At 34.6% G+C, this 18,434-nt stretch overlaps 1 protein-coding gene across 10 annotated transcripts in view; it reads left to right on the forward strand.

The window, feature by feature from the left end:
- DIO2 (iodothyronine deiodinase 2) overlaps positions 1–18,434 on the forward strand; it is a 168,976-nt gene that overhangs the window by 88,077 nt on the left and 62,465 nt on the right. For 8 of the 10 annotated variants that reach the window (XM_058429776.1, XM_058429774.1, XM_032180177.2 and 5 more), the window contains one exon: positions 12,293–12,579. The exons of 1 other annotated variant lie outside the window; for it this stretch is intronic. The gene's annotated coding sequence lies outside the window, so the exon portion shown is untranslated. Of the gene's footprint in view, positions 1–11,478; positions 11,548–12,292; positions 12,580–18,434 lie in introns of those variants that run through there. One more of the 10 variants, XM_058429780.1, reaches the window with a different exon arrangement.

An 18,434-nucleotide genomic window follows, 5' to 3' on the forward strand; every position in this document is an offset into this window, starting at 1 on the left:
TCTTTAAACTTTATGAAATAACCAGGGGGGCTACAAAAAATTATTTTCAAGCATCTCCATGCACGATATTTGTTTAGCTGTGGGAATATCTGTAAAGTTACCGTTCATGTTAAAAAGGATAATCAAAGGCTAAAGATAATGAAAGATCCCCCGAGCAATCAATATATAATCATTTAGTAAGTAAATGAGAAATTAAAAGGCTTATATGATAAAGCATCTTCTTTCCAACTAAAATTTAAAAATTGCTTTAACACGGACTAAAGGATAATTAATAGAACCCATTACTAAGAGTGGATGGCCTGACCTAGTACTTTAACAAGCATATTTGTTCATCTTCAAAGCCAAGAGAATATGCTTTTGAAACTAGGTCAAAGAGGGAAGTGATTTTTCTTAGACTATTGTATAATCTAATATTACTTGACCTCTATATTGTTGAGTAACAGACTACAACAAAGGTATCATGTGACTTGTTTACATTTCAGTGAAACACATACAAGGCTTTATTTCATTCTATAGAGTTGAGAATTTATGTGATTCCTTTACAGTTGATTCCAGACCAATTTTAAGAGCTTTAATGGCCATAGGTTTTTTTGATTTTTGAAGGTCTTATCTCAAGTAATTTTTGATATATTAAAGTTAAAATGACCACAAACACTAAATGTAACCTTGTTGTAATGTTTTTGAAATTGCTGTGTTATTGCTGCCAACTACTTATAAAGTACAACCGTATCTCTTTAACTTTTTATCAAATTCAAAATAATTAGCCATTTATCATAACCATGATAGTTTATATCTAATAAAAGATATCAAAGAGTTAACCTCTTACAGATGCAACTCCATCCCTAACAAAATCCCATCTAGTTATTTGTTTTTTGGAGAAATTAACAACCTGATCCTAAAATTCATATGGAAATTCAAGGGGATCAGACTAGCCAAGACAATCATAAAAAAGGTGTATGAACTTGGAGGACTTATACTTCCAGTTTCAAAACCTGCTATGGTAAGATACAATAATCAAGCCAGTGTGGTACTGACACAGGATAAATATATAGATCAGTGGAATAAAATTAATAATCTAGAAATTAATCTAATATTTTTGGTTAATTGATTTTTGGCAAAGGGGCGAGTCAATTCAATGGGGGAAGAATACTCTTCAAGAAATGGTGCTGGTACAACTGGTTATCCATTTGCAAAAAGATGAATTTGGGGTCCTACATAATGTCATACACAAAAATAAACTCATAGTAGTTACTGCAGACCTTAATGTAAGTCCTACAGCTAAAATAAAAGTAAATCTCTGTGTTAGGCAGTGATTTCTTAGGAATGAAATCAAAGCACGGGTGACAAAAAAGAAAATTGGTAAATTGAACATCAAAATTAAGACTTTAATGCTTCAAAGAGCACCATCAAGAAAGTGAAAAGACAACCCACACTATAAGAGAAAATATTTGCCCATCATGTATCTGATAAGGGACTTGAATCTAGAATATATGAATTCTTACAATAATAGAACAAGCAAACCAATTTAAAAATGGGCAAAGCATTTGAATAGGCAGTTCTCTAAAGAAATATAAAAATGATAAACACACAAAGTAATGCTCAAAATCATTAGTCATTACTGAAATGCAAGTCAGAACCCCAATGAGATACCACTTCACACCAACTGAATGGCTATAATAAAAACAGACACAATTTTTAGTGAAAATTTGAGAAACTGGATCTCTTGTACATTGTGACGGGATTATAAAAGTTGAAGCCATTTTAGAAAATGGTTTAGCAGTTCCTCAAAAGGTTAAGAATAGAGTTACCATAAGACCCAGCAATTCTACTCCTAGATATCTACCCAAGAAAAATGGGAGCTTATGTTCACACAAAAAACTATATACAAACATAAATAGCAGCATTATTTGTAATAGCCAAAAAAGTGGTAACAGCCAAAATGCTTATCACTTGATGATTGGAAAAATAAAATGTGATGTAGCCATATAAGGGAATATTATTCCACAATAAAAACGAATAGTATACTGTTTTTAGCCACAATATGAACGAACCTCAAAAACAGTGCACTAGGTAAAAGAAGTCAGTCACAAAAGACCAACTATTGCATGATTTCGTTTATAAGAAATTTTCAAAATAAGCTAATCTACAGAGACAGAAAGTAGATCAGTGTTGCCTAGGAATGAATGGAGGAGTAAGGGAGGAAACAGAGAGTGATTGCTAAAGGGCATGCAATTTCTTTATGGAGTGATGAAAATGTTCTAAAATTAGCTAATGGTGATGATTGCACAACTCTATAAATATACTAAAATCCATTAAATTATATACTTTAAACAGGTGAACTATATGGTATGCAAATTATATATCAGTAAAGCTGTTAAAAATGAGGTAACCTTCAAAACACAATAAAATAAGTGACATGTGAATATTTTACGTGATAGCTACTTATAATAATTTTAGCAGATGTTTTATATTTTCTTCAGAAATAGCCTGAATTTGTGATCTACACCTTTCTGTTTTTCCTCTAGCTCTCCCTATCTCTGTCTTTATCTGTATCTCTCTTTCTATAAGTGAGTCCAGAAAATTAAAATACTATGATAAGATATGTTTTAAAATCTGAGTAACATAGCTACATCTTCTCCTACTTCAATAAATATCAGTTTGGGTTATTTTAGCTTAATTTGCACTAAGCTCAGAAAACCAATTTTATGTTTATGTTTGATATTGGCAAGTCAATTTGACAATTATGAATCTGAGCTGATACTAAACAGTTTCAGATGAATTGTTGCTTTCTGACATTTCTTACTAAATGCTAAGAAAATTCTGGTTATTTTAGGAGATAGGATGAAAGAATTATTTCACCTGGGGAAAGAAAGCCCAGTGAGAATCTTCTAGTATTTGAAGGATAGTGGCCAGTTAGTCTCTACCTACTCTGAAAATCATTCCTAGTCACCAGCAAGATGAATTTTTTTTTAATGCCTGCACAAGAAATTACTAACAGCAAGAATCTGAAACACTGAAATGACTTACGAAACATAAGCCTGGGTATTGTTTTCCTCTTGTTCATAGGAAAGAGTCCATCCATAGGAGGTGCTGTGGGCATAATGGCTAGAGGCGGAGGATTTCTTCAGATGAATCAATTAGGCACTTTCCCCATAATAGTTGTACAGTTACAAAAGGATTCAGTCGCTTTTTTTTTTTCTGTAAGTATATTTTTTTTTTGGTAGGGACAGTTCAATATGGATTAAATATTTAAATTAGATTTGATATGTTTTACATCAGCCATTTCACACCCAAGAACAATTTCCAGCGAAAGAGATCAGTTACACTGATAGCCTAGGCTAGTTTTGAACAAAATTAGGCAGTTAATAGAGTTAGTTGTTCTTTCGTATTCCCTTTCTTTTCCTTCTTTCATGAATTATGTCTCTTCCTGGTAGGCAGCATGGTATAGTAGGAAAGCATTATTCCTGAAAACAAAACGCAGTTTCTCACATACAAGTTGTTCATCTGGTCTCAGTTGCTTAACCTTTTTCTGTTTCCTCATATTCAAGAGGAAAATAACCAGTCCTACTTTATTAACCTGGTTTGAAAATTAAATGACACAAAGTAGTAGAAACAGAAGAAATGTTTTCTTTCCCTTCCTCTTAAGGCCTCTTGTTGTAAAGGAAAGCAGTAAATGTAAACCACCTCAAGATGCTTTTTTTAAATAAGTTACTCTTTTTCAGAAATATTTGAGTTTAAAAATAGTCTGTGTAGAATAAATTACATGTTGGAAGTAAGGAAGGGAGACCCTTGAGGGCAAGGAACATTCTAAGTTATCTTAAATAATAGTATGAAAGTATACATTATTTACAGGATTTTGGCCAATTTGGTTGTGTTTTCTAATTTTTTTGTTTTAGTTTGGATTTTTGAGATGGAGTCTTGCTCTGTTGCCAAGGCTAGAGTGCAGTGGTGCAATCTTGGCTCACTGCAACCTCTGACTCTCTGGTTCAAGGGATTCTCCTGCCTCAGCCTCCTGAGTAGTTGGGATTACAGGCATGTGCCACCACTCCCAGCTAAGTTTTGTATTTTTAGTAGAGACGGGGTTTCACCATGTTGGCCACGCTGGTCTTGATCTCCTGACCTCATGATCCGCCCGCCTCAGCCTTCCAAAGTGCTGGGATTACAGATGTGAGCCACCGCACCTGGCCTTTAAAAAATTTTTGTGGGTACATAATTAATGATTATGTAAATAATATAGGTGTATGTATTTATGGCATACATGAGATGTTTTGATTACAGGCATGCAATGAGATATAAGCACATCATGGAGAATGGGGTATCCATCCTCTCAAGCACTTATCCTTTGAGTTACAAACAATCCAATTACACTCTTTAAGTTATTTAAAATGTACAATTAAGTTATTATTGACTATAGTCACTCTGTTGTTCTATCAAATAGTAGATCTTTCTGTTTTTTTTGTTCCCATTAACAGTCTTTCTATTTTTTTTGTTCCCATTAACCATCCCAATCTCTCCCCTGACCCCCCACTATCCTTCCCAGCCTCAGGTAACCATCCTTCTCCTCTCTGTCCATGAGTTCAATTATGTTGATTTTTAGATCCCACAAGTAAATGAGAACATGCGATGTTTGTCTTTCGGTGCCTGGCTTATTTCACTTAACATAATGATCTCCAGTTTCATCCATGTTTTTGCAAATAATGGATTTCATTTTTTTAATGGCTGAATAGTACTCCATTGTGTATATGTTTATGTACCACATTTTCTTCATCTGTACATCTGTTGGCGGATGTTGGGTTGCTTATGGTATTTTACAAGTTATCAGTTAGTCAAGGATGTCTGACCTGATGGATTTGATGTAATGGCAATTTATATGACATTTAAAACTGGTGGCATACAATGAAACATTATTCAGCCTAAAAGAGGAATGATATTCTGACACTTGCTACAATATGGATAAACCTTCAAGACATTATGCTAAATAAAAAAAGTCAGACACAATGAACAAATATGGTATGATTCCACTTATATGAGATAGGTAGAAGAGTCAAATTCATAGACACACAAGGTAGAATAGTGGTTCCAGGGGCCCAGGGGAGAAGGGTGAATGAGGAGTTATTGTTTAATGGGTATAGAGTTTCAGTTTTGGATGATGAAAACATTCTGGAGATGGTTAGTGGTGATGGTTGCATAACAATGGGAAAGTACTTAATGCCACCAAACTATACATTTAAAAATTGTTAAAATCACGCCAGTTAGAATGGCGATCATTACAAAGTCAGGAAATAACAGATGCTGGAGAGGATGTAGAGAAATAGAAACGCTTTTACACTGTTGGTGGGAGTGTAAATTAGTTCAACCATTGTGGAAGACAGTGTGGTGATTCCTCAGGGATCTAGAACTAGAAATACCATTTGACCCACCAATCCCATTACTGGGTATATACCCAAAAGATTATAAATCATTCTACTATAAACACACATGCACAGGTATGTTTATTGTGGCACTGTTCCCAATATCAAAGACTTGGAACCAACCCAAATGCCCATCAATGATAGATTGGATAAAGAAAATGTGGCATATATGCACCATGGAATACTATGCAGCCATAAAAATGGATGAGTTCATGTCCTTTGCAGGGACTTGGATGAAGCTGGAAACCATCATTCTCAGTAAACTAACACAAGAACAGAAAACCAAACACTGCATGTTCTCACTTATAAGTGGGAGTTGAACAATGAGAACAAATGGACACACGGCAGGGAACATCACACACCGGGGCCTGTCGGGGAGTGGGGTGTTAGGGGAGGGATAGCATTAGGAGAAATACCTAATGTAGATGACAGGGTGATGGGTGCAGCAAACCACCATGGCACGTGTATACCTATGTAATGAACCTGCACATTCTGCACATGCACCCCAGAACTTAAAGTATAATAACAAAAAATTTAAAAAATCATTAAAATGGCAAATTTTATATTATGCATACTTACCACAATGAAAAAAGGTAAATAGCTAAATACAAAGTAAATGATGTAATGCAAACACTGAAAAGTACATAGATTCAAGGGAATGAGGAGACAAGCTACAGACTGAGAGAAAATATTTGTGAAAGACGTAACCATAAGAGACAGTTATCTGCAATGTAAAAAGAACTCTTAAAACTCAACAATTAAATAACAACCCAATTTAAAAAATGGGCCAAAGACCTTAATGAATACTTCACCAATGAAGATATGAAGATGGAAAACAAGCATATGAAAAGATACTCCACATCATATGTCATCAAGGAAATGCATATTAAAATAGCAATGAGATATCACTATGAATCTATTGGAATGTCCAAAATTCAGAGCAATGACAACACCAAATGCTGGTGATGGTGTGGAGCAACAGGAACTCTCATTCATTGCTGGTAGAAATACAAAATGGTACAGCCACTTTGGAAGACAGTTCAGTAATTTTCTATAAAAATAGACATATTCTTACCATATGACCCACCGACTACACTCATTGGTATTTACCAAAAGGAGATGAAAACTTATGACCACACAAAAACCTGCAAATGGATATTTATTCACATTCTCACTAGCCTACCCTTTTGGTATTTTTCTGTCTTTTCATTTTAGCTATTTTGGTTGGTGTGTAGCTGTCTTAGTCTTTTCAGGCTGCTATAACAGAATACCTGAAGCTAGGTACTTTATAATCAACGGAATTTATTGCCCATGATTCTGGAGTCTGGATAGTCCAAGATCAAGGTGCCAGCTGATTTGGTTGGTGTCTGGTGAGGGCCAGGTTCCTCATAGATGGCACCTCCATGTTGGAGCCTCGCTAGGCAAAAGGGGAACGGCCCACTCTGATGCCTCTTCTATAAGGGTATTAATCCCATTCACGTGGGTGGAGCCCTCACGACCTAATCACATCCGAAAGGCCCCACCTTGTAATACCATCACCTTGGTGATTGGCTTTTTAACATGTGAATTGTGGGGGTACAAAAACATTCAGACCATAGACTTAGCCAGATTAATTGGCATCACTTTTGAAATGACTTCTCACTTGTCTATATCTCAAATATCTAGCGGTCTCTGCTTTTGATTAGGTTGATGTTCTGATATATTTTTTAAAACCCTGTCTTCTTCTTTTAACTTACAGGGAAACTCTTCTTTCACATTATTTATTCATAAATAAAACAGTGGATTTTCATTCTGGGTTTGACTTTTGTTTTTCTGGCAAATACTTCAAAAGGTAAATGGTAGCATTGAGATTTCAATATCTTAGTATGAATAAATTAACAGCTATCTCTGCAGAATCAAAAATCTAGCTTAATGCTTTTGAAATATTTTGACAACTACTTTTCTGATGTAAGGAATTTGGATAGTCTGTTTTTATAGAGAAGAAAAATCAAAATAGTTTGCTATCTCAAATGAGTAAAATTATTGAAGCTGACTAGTAAAAGTTAATTATTCATCCAATAGTATCCAGTGTGTGTGGAAAAATTAAACCCTGCCAACTAGCAGCTAAATAGAAATGACATCAAATCTTACTAATTCAGATTAATTAAGAATAGTCATGTAAGTGTTAAGTTTGAATGCTATAAAAAATTAGTTTTATATCTTCCAAGTATATACTACACAGATGGTAGGTAAAGTGAAGTAAAGGTTATTTGGAATTTGCTATAGTAAATGTATAAGAATAATTCATAATGCATTCATTAAAGATTTATAAACATAAGCAATCAAGAAAATTTGTTTTTTCCAGTCAATTAAACATAAACTTTGCAGTACCGTGTATATTAGCATTTGCTTAATATGTCATTTCTCCTTTTGTTTAGCCTTTCTCTGATCTATTGAAAGTTCATGATGAACAGATTATAAATTAACTAATAAAGTGTTTTATAATGCTTTGATCTTCTTAGATTCCCAGGATTAAAATTAAATGCAATCAAACAAAATTGTGTATCAAATAATACATATACACACACATACATATATACATGTGTGTGCATAAATACACACACAATAACGTGTCTATAAATTTCTACAAATCAGTTACCATCATTGTGCATTGCAATAACTGCCAAATAGCATTATATTATTAATAATGCCATTTCTAGGTACTCAACCATGTTACAAAATTCATTAACAGTTCTGTCAGTCTTGTAACTATCCTCAGCTGTCACTCAGTTTAAAGGTTGAAGATGAATTTTCATGTTTCACACTATAATTCAACCCCAGGGCCATACCACTCTAGGATGACTGAATCTCTCTGATTCTGAAATAAGAACCTTTATGAGTCTTCTTATTTAGCCATCCTTGAGGGGCATATAGGGACGCCCTTGAGGTAATTCATTAGATGGATTCATCTCTATTTTAGGATTATTAGGGTTTGCTAAAGGGGTATAATACATAGTTGATACTTTAAAAGGCTTATATGCCAGTTGAAAATTTGTATAATTTTCAAATGTGCAAGTAGAATCCCAGCTTCCCTACCATTCCATCCGCCACAAACTTCCAGAAGTGTTCCTTACATGTTACTTTCATTTATTTTAGTAAGTTCATTCTCACCAGTCTTTACTGTGATTTTTGGAGACTCTGTTCTTATCCCTACCATGGTTTTGGGAGACCCCTTCATTATTTTATATTTCATTCTGTTAATTGTCTAACTTTCATGTATCATAGACTCACTTACATTTATTTGGATAATGCCATTTCCCTTTCTTGGGCGACATGGCATGCTAGAATGTAATCTCTATGGGGATAGCAATTAGGGTCTGTATGTTTCATTGCTGTATCTCCAGTGTCTAGAATAATGCCTTACACATGATATGTGCCCAGCAAAATTTGTCGAATGAAACAACAATTTAAGCTTTATTTGTAGCAATTAAAATTTTTTTAGAATTTAAATAGTAATTTAAATCCAGTTTTCTAGATGGCATTGATAAAGAAATGCATTCATTTTACCTAAAACTTCTAGATAACCACAGAAGATGAACCTCACAAACTCCTCTCCTCAGCTTGGAATGTACATATTTGGCAACTCAAATTTTTCACCACTCTGGGCATGTCTGCAAATGACTGCAAAATTCGCCATGAGTGTTCATTTTGGGGGTTACAAATAAATTTTAGTGAGTAAGCAAACTTACAAATATGGACCTTGCAAGTAATGAGAATTAGCTGTACTTCTGGGTCCTGCCCCTTCATTTCCATTGTTTACTTCAGTTACTCATAATGGTCTCCTAGATTATTATAATTGTTGCCTGTTATCATTGCCTCAGGTCTCTTTCATTCCTCCTTCTACTGATTTTAGGACTCTTAATTGGTTTTATCACACTGCAGTGTAAAAACTTTCAGTGTTAACCCCATTGCTGAATAAATGTATTTAAATGTATCAACACAGCATATAGATTAGTCCCAGCCTACTTTTCCAGCCCACGCACACTATTTTCTTTTTGAACATTACTATTTAAAACTATGGTTTTAAAACAAAAACTATATTGTTATTTTATAACTCTATACCTTAATTTTTTTTCATACTCTCAGTAATAGCCTCATCTTTCTTCACTAGTGGATAAAGATAAGCTTCAGATGTCATCACCCTTAAGTAGTCATCTGAATCTTCATCAGGCTGATAGTTGTCTTCTCACCTTACTTCCATAGATTATTATATTTGAACTGTATTATTTGCTTAGACCTCCCCACACACGGTACTCTATTTTAAGATAGGAGCCATAGTTTATTCATATAATTTCTCCTTCTCTACTCATATCCAATTAGTATGTTTGGTGAGTTCAGCTTCTAAAGTATCTGCTTTAATAGTACTAAATTCAGCATCTGACCCTTGTTAGCCTAACAATAGATGTTTGTTAAATAATTAGATGAGTGCATAAATAAACAGTTGGCCTATGGTCAATTTATAAGAGATAATTTTGCCTGGTAACATATTTTTATTAACAGCTCCTAAGATAATAAAATGATAGTTTAGAACTCTTTATGTATTAAAATTAAAGCATATAAAATTATATATAAGCATTTACTGACATTTATCTCTAGTATGATTTCTCTCATGATTGCGTTGCATTTCCAGTAGAATGGAAACAAGATGGCAGCCATTTTGAAATTCACTCTGAGCTGGTGCCACTTGTGTTCAATTGGTGTAGATCAATTACCAATGATATTTTGTTTCTAACAGGATTGTTTAGGGGAACAATGAAAGAAGAAATGTGATTCTGAGGAATATTGAGTTATGTATATTATTTTATATTTAGTTTCTCTGGGGGAATATTATAAAACAGAATATGATAATATCAAGAACAGTTCAGTGGAATAGTCTGTAATGATAGTATGAAAAACTTAACTTTATTTATTTTCCTTGGTAAGTAATAACATTTGAAACTGTGGACGTCTTTTGCTGTGATCCATCTTCACATCCTAGAAAAGTCATTTATATGCTGATGACTTTAATACCTTTTGGCCTCATTTTTAGATGAACATCATTGGGTTACTTGGATGTTAGCAAGAAAAATTAAACTTCTGAAATGCTTCATTCAAGAAAAGAAATTGGGTATTTTATTATGTTTCTCTCTAATGGATGAAAAACTGGAAAGGATGCATTTTTATCTACAGGAATCTTGTCTTTTATGTCTAAAATGTGTTTTACTATTGCTTGGAAGCTATAATAAAGCTTTTATCTCTCCCTATGTTCAGAAACGCTTATGTGTATGTATTTGTCACAAGATAAACACCGCACAAGGCTTATGTATGGATGTGTATCTATTAATTTCTTTTTCCTTCTGGGACTGGGATTTAAAATCAAATACTTAGAAGGAGATGTGGAACTGTGCAGTATAATAGAAGGAACATTTGTTCTTGACCTTGGCTCTAGTCTTACCTCTACTTTTACCAATAAAAGCATGTTGCTTAGAGCCTTATTTTTCTCATTTGTATAAATGATGCAGTAGGAAAGTATAATTTCTAAGATTACTTTAAAGTTTTTTTGATGAAGGATGAGAATTTAATTTCTTCAGGGATGTTGAAAGAAAGATTTATTTAAAGCATGCAGTAGTGATTCAACACATTGAGTGCATATTTGTTAAATGAAAGAACCCTCTGTGAAGGTCAATTTCATGGTCAGCCTGACTGGGCCATGGGGGCCCAAACATTTGTCAAACATTATTCTGGGTGTGTCTATGAGGGTGCATCTGCATAAGATTAACATTTGAATTGATACTAAATAAAATAGATTGCCCTCTATAATGTAGATGGGCCTCATCTAATCATTTGAAGACCTGAATGGAATAAAAGACCAAGTAAGAGTAAATGTCTTCTGCCTGACTGCTCCAGCTGGGACATTGTTCTTCTCTGGCCTTTGGACTTAACACTGAAACACTGGCTCTTCTTGGGTCTTGAGCCTGCTGGTTTTCAAACTGAAACTTACACCATCTGCTCCCCTGGTTCTCGGGACTTTTGACTTGGGCCAGAACTACACATCAGCTCTCCTGGGCCTCTAGCTTGCCAACTACAGACACTGTGACTTTTCAGCCATCACAGTTGTGTAAGCCAATGTCTTATAATCTCTCTCTCTCTTACTAGTGCTTTTGTTTCTCTGGAAAACCATGACTAATACATCCTGTATACATTTTTAATTCCCCCTTCCCCATCTATATCCAATTAATCATTAAACTTTGTGAATTCAACTTCCAAAATATCAGGCATCTTTTCAAACCAGATTTTACTGAATTAAAGATATCATTAATTTTTAAAAACAATTCACAAAGTGTCTTATTTTGTTCAGTTGCTCACAAACCTGTGTAACAAGTGGGCCAACAATTGACTAAAATATATTTTATTAAAAATGCTAGCTTTTTGTCAAGATGAATTTTTAAGATTTTTTCCTGGCATGCACTCCATGAAGTTAAGACATAGGACTACACTGTATATTATTTAACTTATGCTTATAAAGTATTATACAAGGTATTCATTTTGTATTTAAAATGAAAGGACATTGGGGAGGAAAAAGTGAATTATTCAAACTGTTGGTATCAGGGTATGTAAAATTACGTAGTCCTTATCCTTAAGGAGTTATGTATAGTGGGAGAGAAACAGATATCCATCTTATTATTGGGAAAAAATCTAAGTCCTGTAACTGGAATTGGTTTCCTCTACGTTAAATAGGATAATAATAATAAATGCTTCATACAGTTATGAGATTTATATTATATGACATGGTATTAGTGTATGCCCATTATCTCAGTGGCTTACTAAAGCCAATTTGTGTTTCTTGCTCTTATCACACAAAGGTCAAAGATTATCTGCAGTTTTGTTCAACTTGATTAGGCTCTGCTGAGTTCCATGTGTCTGCTCGTTCTGGAAGCCATGTTAAAGGAGCATGTTGGGGCATCCTATTCCCATGGTGAAGAGAGGATTAAGAGAGACAGAGCCAGACTATATAAGGGTGTTTAAAGTTTCTGTCAGACAGAAGGTGCATCTGGTCTACTCAGATTTCACTGGGCAAATCAAGGCACACCCCAAGCCCAAAAATCAATGGACAGGGAAGAATGCACATCTTCCTAGGAGCTTGGCACAGGTGAGAAAGAATCAATATTTATGAACAAATAATACAATCTACTAGAAGACATCATTCATGTAAAGCACATAAAGCTTTAGCACAATGTCTGGCACAGAATGCATGTGCAGTGTTCAGTTAATTGTGATAAGAGCAATAATAATGATAGTGGCTAAATTATACAGGAACACATATAATGCAGCAACTCATTCTACCAGGGAAGTATACATTACAGAAGAAAAAATACTGGGCTAATAATGCAGTGGAGAAAGAGAGAAAGGGTGTTCTAGATGGAAAGATCATAATGAACAAAGCCACAGTGACAAAGGGATTAAGTTAGAGCCTAAGTAGGTGTGAAGTCTCTGTCCCTTCCTGGAAATGAATATGATGTCTAGCCAGTTGTGATATTTATGATTACCTCAGCTACAAGTAGCATAATATTTAATTAAAAGTAGCTTAAACAACAGAATGAAACAAACAAACAAGTATTATATCACTAAAGAAATCTTAAGGTGGGAAATTCCAAGATTCATTCAATATTATGAAGATGACTTCATCACTCTACAGTTTTGCTTTGTCTTCCTACCATACTTGGCTTGATGACTTTTGTCCTCAGGTCTCTCTTGTGATTACAAGTTGGCTTTTGCAATTTGTTCTCCCTCAGCAGCATCCAAATGCAGAATGGGAGTTTCTCTTTTTATACCTTTTTTTTTTTTTTTTTTAATGAGAGCCAGGAAACATTTTTCAGAAGCGTGCTCCCAGAGCTTAATTCTTATGTCTCATTGGCTAGAACTAGCTCAGATGACCACTCCCAAATAATCACTGGCTAAAAGAACTGGAATGATCATGATTAATTTAGAACAATGATCAGTCTAGAGATGTTCTCGCCCTCTCTGAAAACATTTCTTCTCCTAGATAAGAATAAAACCAACGTTCTCTTAGCACAAAAGATGGTGATGGCTATTAGGTCACCAGTAGTGTCTGCTGTACACAGATATAAGATTGTGTTTTCTATTCAAGTTGAAATGTTTGGGATGGTGACCTTCTTAGTGAACATTATCTTGACTTTCATAATTTGTATAAATTGTCATCTTTGAATAACTTCTAGCACTAAATTATGGTTAATATTTGAAAAACAAACAATAGACATTCAAATATGAGACCAACAGATTTTATTGCAGGTCATCTCTGTGTGTGTTGGTAGCACAAAGTCATAATATTGGGCCCAGGGATATGGTGTGTCCTTTACTTTTACCTTTAAAACTCCCAAAAAATAAAAAATAAAAAAAAAAACTCCCTTGAGGTTTGGCAAGTATATGATCTGATTTATATTATAGACTGAAAATGGACTTTATTGGGAAAAATGATATGTTAGCTGCTCCTATTTTCTAATAATTATGCAGAATAAATCTCTTACCCTATTTTTTCTTTATTGTCGTACTATGGTAAGTCATCAATATTGACAGCCTAATACATTTCTTTTACAACAGTCACTTTATGTAAAAACTAAAGGACAAATAACTCAGTATTAGCCCTTGAAATGCACTCGTGTTTGTACCATTGCAGTGGCCAAGTTGAACATTTGATCAGTTTGTAGCTTTCTTGAATGGGGTGCTGTTTCCCAAGGGTAACTTTGCGTGAACATTAAATGCTGATAAGATGACATGAGTCAACACATACACTCATGCTTTTTATTAAGATTTAAAAAATGTTAAAGCTTAATTTATCCGCAATGAACAAAATGAAGTTTCTGGAGCAAAAAGTAGAAATGCAGCTCTTTTCTTCTCTCCATCATATTCTAATATTCAGACAGCATGGTACTATGACTCATTAGGTTAATCCCCTCTGTTTATGGCATACTTCATTGCCCACACATTTTTAGTTCTCATGACTTTCTTTTGTTCGTATGTTTGAGTCAATTATGTTAGCTATTCATCAGCATATTAGAAAAGTCTCTACCACTTTATCCTTCAGTATATCTCATTATAAGCTTTTTGGCCCCCCACCCCTACTGCCTGACGGAATTTAGGTCACAAAATGGAGCAGAAGGCAAGAAATTAGGATGCATGGGCTTTATGGGAAAGATTAATCATCAGAGAAGATCTGAGAAAGTATATAAAAACAATGAGGATAAAGAAACTAAAAATTACTGTTTTAGAGGGTGGATACTTTGAGGAGAATGTAATCTTGGTAATCACGGAGATTTAATGGAGGAAGAGGAACAAGGATTTGGCCAACACAGTTGATATTTGCTGAGGAGATCTTGCCTTTTCCCAGTTTGAACTGGTGATGTCAATTTTTAAAACATTGGTCAAATGAAGCTTTTTCCTAAATATTTTTGTCAGCATTTATGGCTCATCTTTCCTGCTGAAAGAAAACTAACAATAAAAGAATGGGCACAACAGGTTTTGAATTCATTTCAACAATTTGCCCGCATATTCCCACTGTATTTTTCAAAATAACAGAAACAGAACACGTTTAAGGTAGATGGAAGATCGTGAGGAGTGAAGACCTGCAAAGAATCAAGCATGGTGCTATGCAGCATTCATCCATCATCCCATGTAGGCTTTCCCAAAATTTTGAGAAGTGTGCTTTTATGAATGAGTTTAATGTGACAGAGTTTAAGTAATTCACCCACAGTTTCAAATTGGAGAACCAGGACTTGAACCCACTTCTCTGTCACTCCGTGGCCCATTCTAGTTATCTATACCACTTAAAAAAATTTTTTTTTGTTTGCTTGTATTTATTTATTTATTTATTTATTTATTTTTTGAGACAGAATCTCACTCTGTCGCCAAGGCTGGAGCACAGTGGCGTGATCTTGGCTCACTGCAACCCTCACCTCCTGGATTCAAGTGATTCTCCTGCCTCAGCCTCCTGAGTAGCTGGGATTACAGGCAGGGGCCACCATGCCTGGCTAATTTTTGTGTTTTTAGTAGAGATGGGGTTTTACCATGTTGGCCAGGCTGGTCTCAAACTCCTGACCTCAAGTGATCTGCCTGCCTCAGCCTCCCAAAGTGCTGGGATTACAGGCATGAGCCACCATGCCTGGCCATTCTATATCACTTTTTAAAAAAGTTTAATGAGTATTAGAATGAAACCTATTGAACCTACGTATAAATATACCAATTTAGTATGCTGACTAATTTAAGAATATCTGTGCTTTCTTCATTTATTTATTACTACTTTATTCTTTTTGCTCTCTTCTTATTTGGTTATAGTCAGAGCAGAAATTGTTATGTAGCATTACCTAAGGGTTTACATTTTGTTTCTTAGTCAGCATAGGCTTATTGTATACTGTTAGCAGGAAGGCAAATTGGCTTGACCTTAATGGGCAAAGGTTAGCAATATATATTACATGTCTTAAAAATGTTTATATCCTTTGATCTAATAATTCTCCTTCTACATGTTCAGTCTAAAAAAATAATCTGGTACATTCTCAAAATTATGTCAAGGATGCTTATTGTAACATCACTATAATTGCAAACAATTTAAATGACCAACAATGAATTATTGATTTAATAATTTAGAGTATAGTTATGATGAGGTTCTATGGTGCTATTAAAGTTCATCTTTTAGAAAAGTAATAATTTGGACAAGTGTTTAAGACAATAAAATGGAAGATTAATTTACAGTTTATAATTTAGTATAATTCCAATTTTATTTAAGTTTATATAAATATATTTATGAAAAATATAATTAGCACATGTCAAAAGGTTAGCTGTGATTATCTAGGTAGAAATATTATTGAAGATTTTATTTTTTTCCTTAATTTTTTCCCAAAGTTTATATAATAAACAAGCATTGTTTTGTGGTCTAAATAAGTAATAAAAATACTAAGATTTTGATAGGTGAATTTAAAAAATGTTTTCTGTCTTAAACAAATGAATCATAAAAGGAATTGAATTTTTGGGCATTTTTCAGCTCATCTTCTCCAACCTGTTTCTAGTTTGGACTAGATATTACAATGTACACATTCCTATGATTTTTTTAGCTCAATTGTTTTTTCCATAACTTGTATCAGATTTTCAAATAAACCATGAAGGAAACACGTTCATCCCTTTGAAATGTTTGAAGGAAGCTGCCTAACATAAAGACAACAGGGGAAAATGAGCCAAAGACATGCATCTCTAACAAAAAGCTAATTTATAAAAACAAATTTTAAGAAAATATACAAATCGTAGGTATGTCTCTGGTCATTGTTATGCTGTTTGAGGCATTCCACAAACACTGAGCTTTTTGTTTGTATATCAGACTTTTTTCTGCTATGTTGCTATTCTTGGAATTGTGAAATGTAACTGATGGGTGCATTTTATGTAATAGTGTTTCAGTCCCAGCAAAACAGTGTTCATTTAATTAGAAAATATTTTAAATATGTAAAAATATGTATCTATCAATAGACTACTTATATAACACCAGCTAGAATTTATGTATCTATACAATCTCAAGATAGCTGCAACTCTATCTTCCATGCCCACCTTCTAAATGGGAAGTTGGAGCTGGAGAGCTGTAGGTAAGATTTCCAAGGTACCAGCTAAATGTCGTACCTTGACTTCATATCCATTAGTCTCTAATCTCCCCTTGCTTCACATAGACAATGGAGGGCAGGTGGGAAAGGGAATTGACTCTTCCTTCTTTCTCAGCATCTTTCCCTCTCTGTTGCTCTTTAAGTCATTTTTCAACCGTAATCAATGAACATTGTGTGTTTCTGTTTAGCTCCTCATAATATTTTGTCCTGCCTTTCTGGTCACACCTCCTCCAATTAAGATTAGCTTGATTTTATCCACTTTTCTCCTATTCTATCCACTTTTCTCCTAGTTTTGTAAACATCTTCAAGGTGTCCTCTGCTTAGGTCAACTTGGACACCTGGGCTGGACCTCAGCATGTGACAAAATATGGCAGCAATAAGCCAGAGGAGCTCATTGCATTTAAATAATCCATGGATTCGGAGCCTTTCATTCCTTCAATATAGAAGTAGGATCAGAGACATCCTTCCTCTACAATACAGCATGCCCTCTTGCAGGATTCAGGTGTGGAAGCTAATTGTGATAATATTCAGCTAAAGTGTCTAGAATCTTATTCTCTGAGAAGTTGTCACTGTAAGGAAGTATTCAATCTGACTTCGTCTCCAGGGTTTGTTTCTCTTCCTTATTCATGGCTGTTGATTGGATAAGCCCTAGCAATAGTCCTAGAAGGATGTAAGTGGCTTTCAGATCCTGCCAGCCACTGTGTTTTAAGATGTAGCACTTTGAGGAGGATGTACCTTCCACCAGAATACCAGATTCTGGATGGAAACACAGTCCACTTGCCTAGGTTTTCCTACCTCTCATGTGGGGACAGAAGCGTAGAAATGATGATGAAACATTTGGCAAGCATGAGCATTGCATACTTCAGTAGGAATGTGAAAGAGCATGTCTGTTGGTCTCTTCGCCTAAAAGGTCAGTGTATTTATAAATAATGGTTACAGATGGATATATGCATTTTTTTCTAAGAAACACCCCAAATTATAAATGCCTTCATAATTATTAACAATAACAGATATCACTTATGCAGCATTTATTCTGTGTTAGGTACTGTTGCAAGTGCTTTATGTATATTAGCTCATTTCATCCTTACACAACCCTATGAGTTTTAAATGTATTAGCTCATTTCATCCTTACACAACCCTGTAAGTTAAGTATTATTCTTCCTATTATCCCCATCTTATAGATGAGGAAATAGGCTTAGAATGCCTAGCCCAGAGTTATACTGCTAATAAGTAGTGGAGCCAGTCTTGAAATCTAGGCAATCAGGCTCCCCACCTTCTGCCGTCTTTGTTTGCTAATGCATTTCTTGTAAGTTACAATAGCAAGGGACCTGATTTTAGCACCAGCTCC

The sequence above is a fragment of the Hylobates moloch genome, unplaced genomic scaffold (genome assembly GCF_009828535.3).
Source record: "Hylobates moloch isolate HMO894 unplaced genomic scaffold, HMol_V3 SCAFFOLD_16, whole genome shotgun sequence".
Lineage (NCBI taxonomy): Eukaryota > Metazoa > Chordata > Mammalia > Primates > Hylobatidae > Hylobates > Hylobates moloch.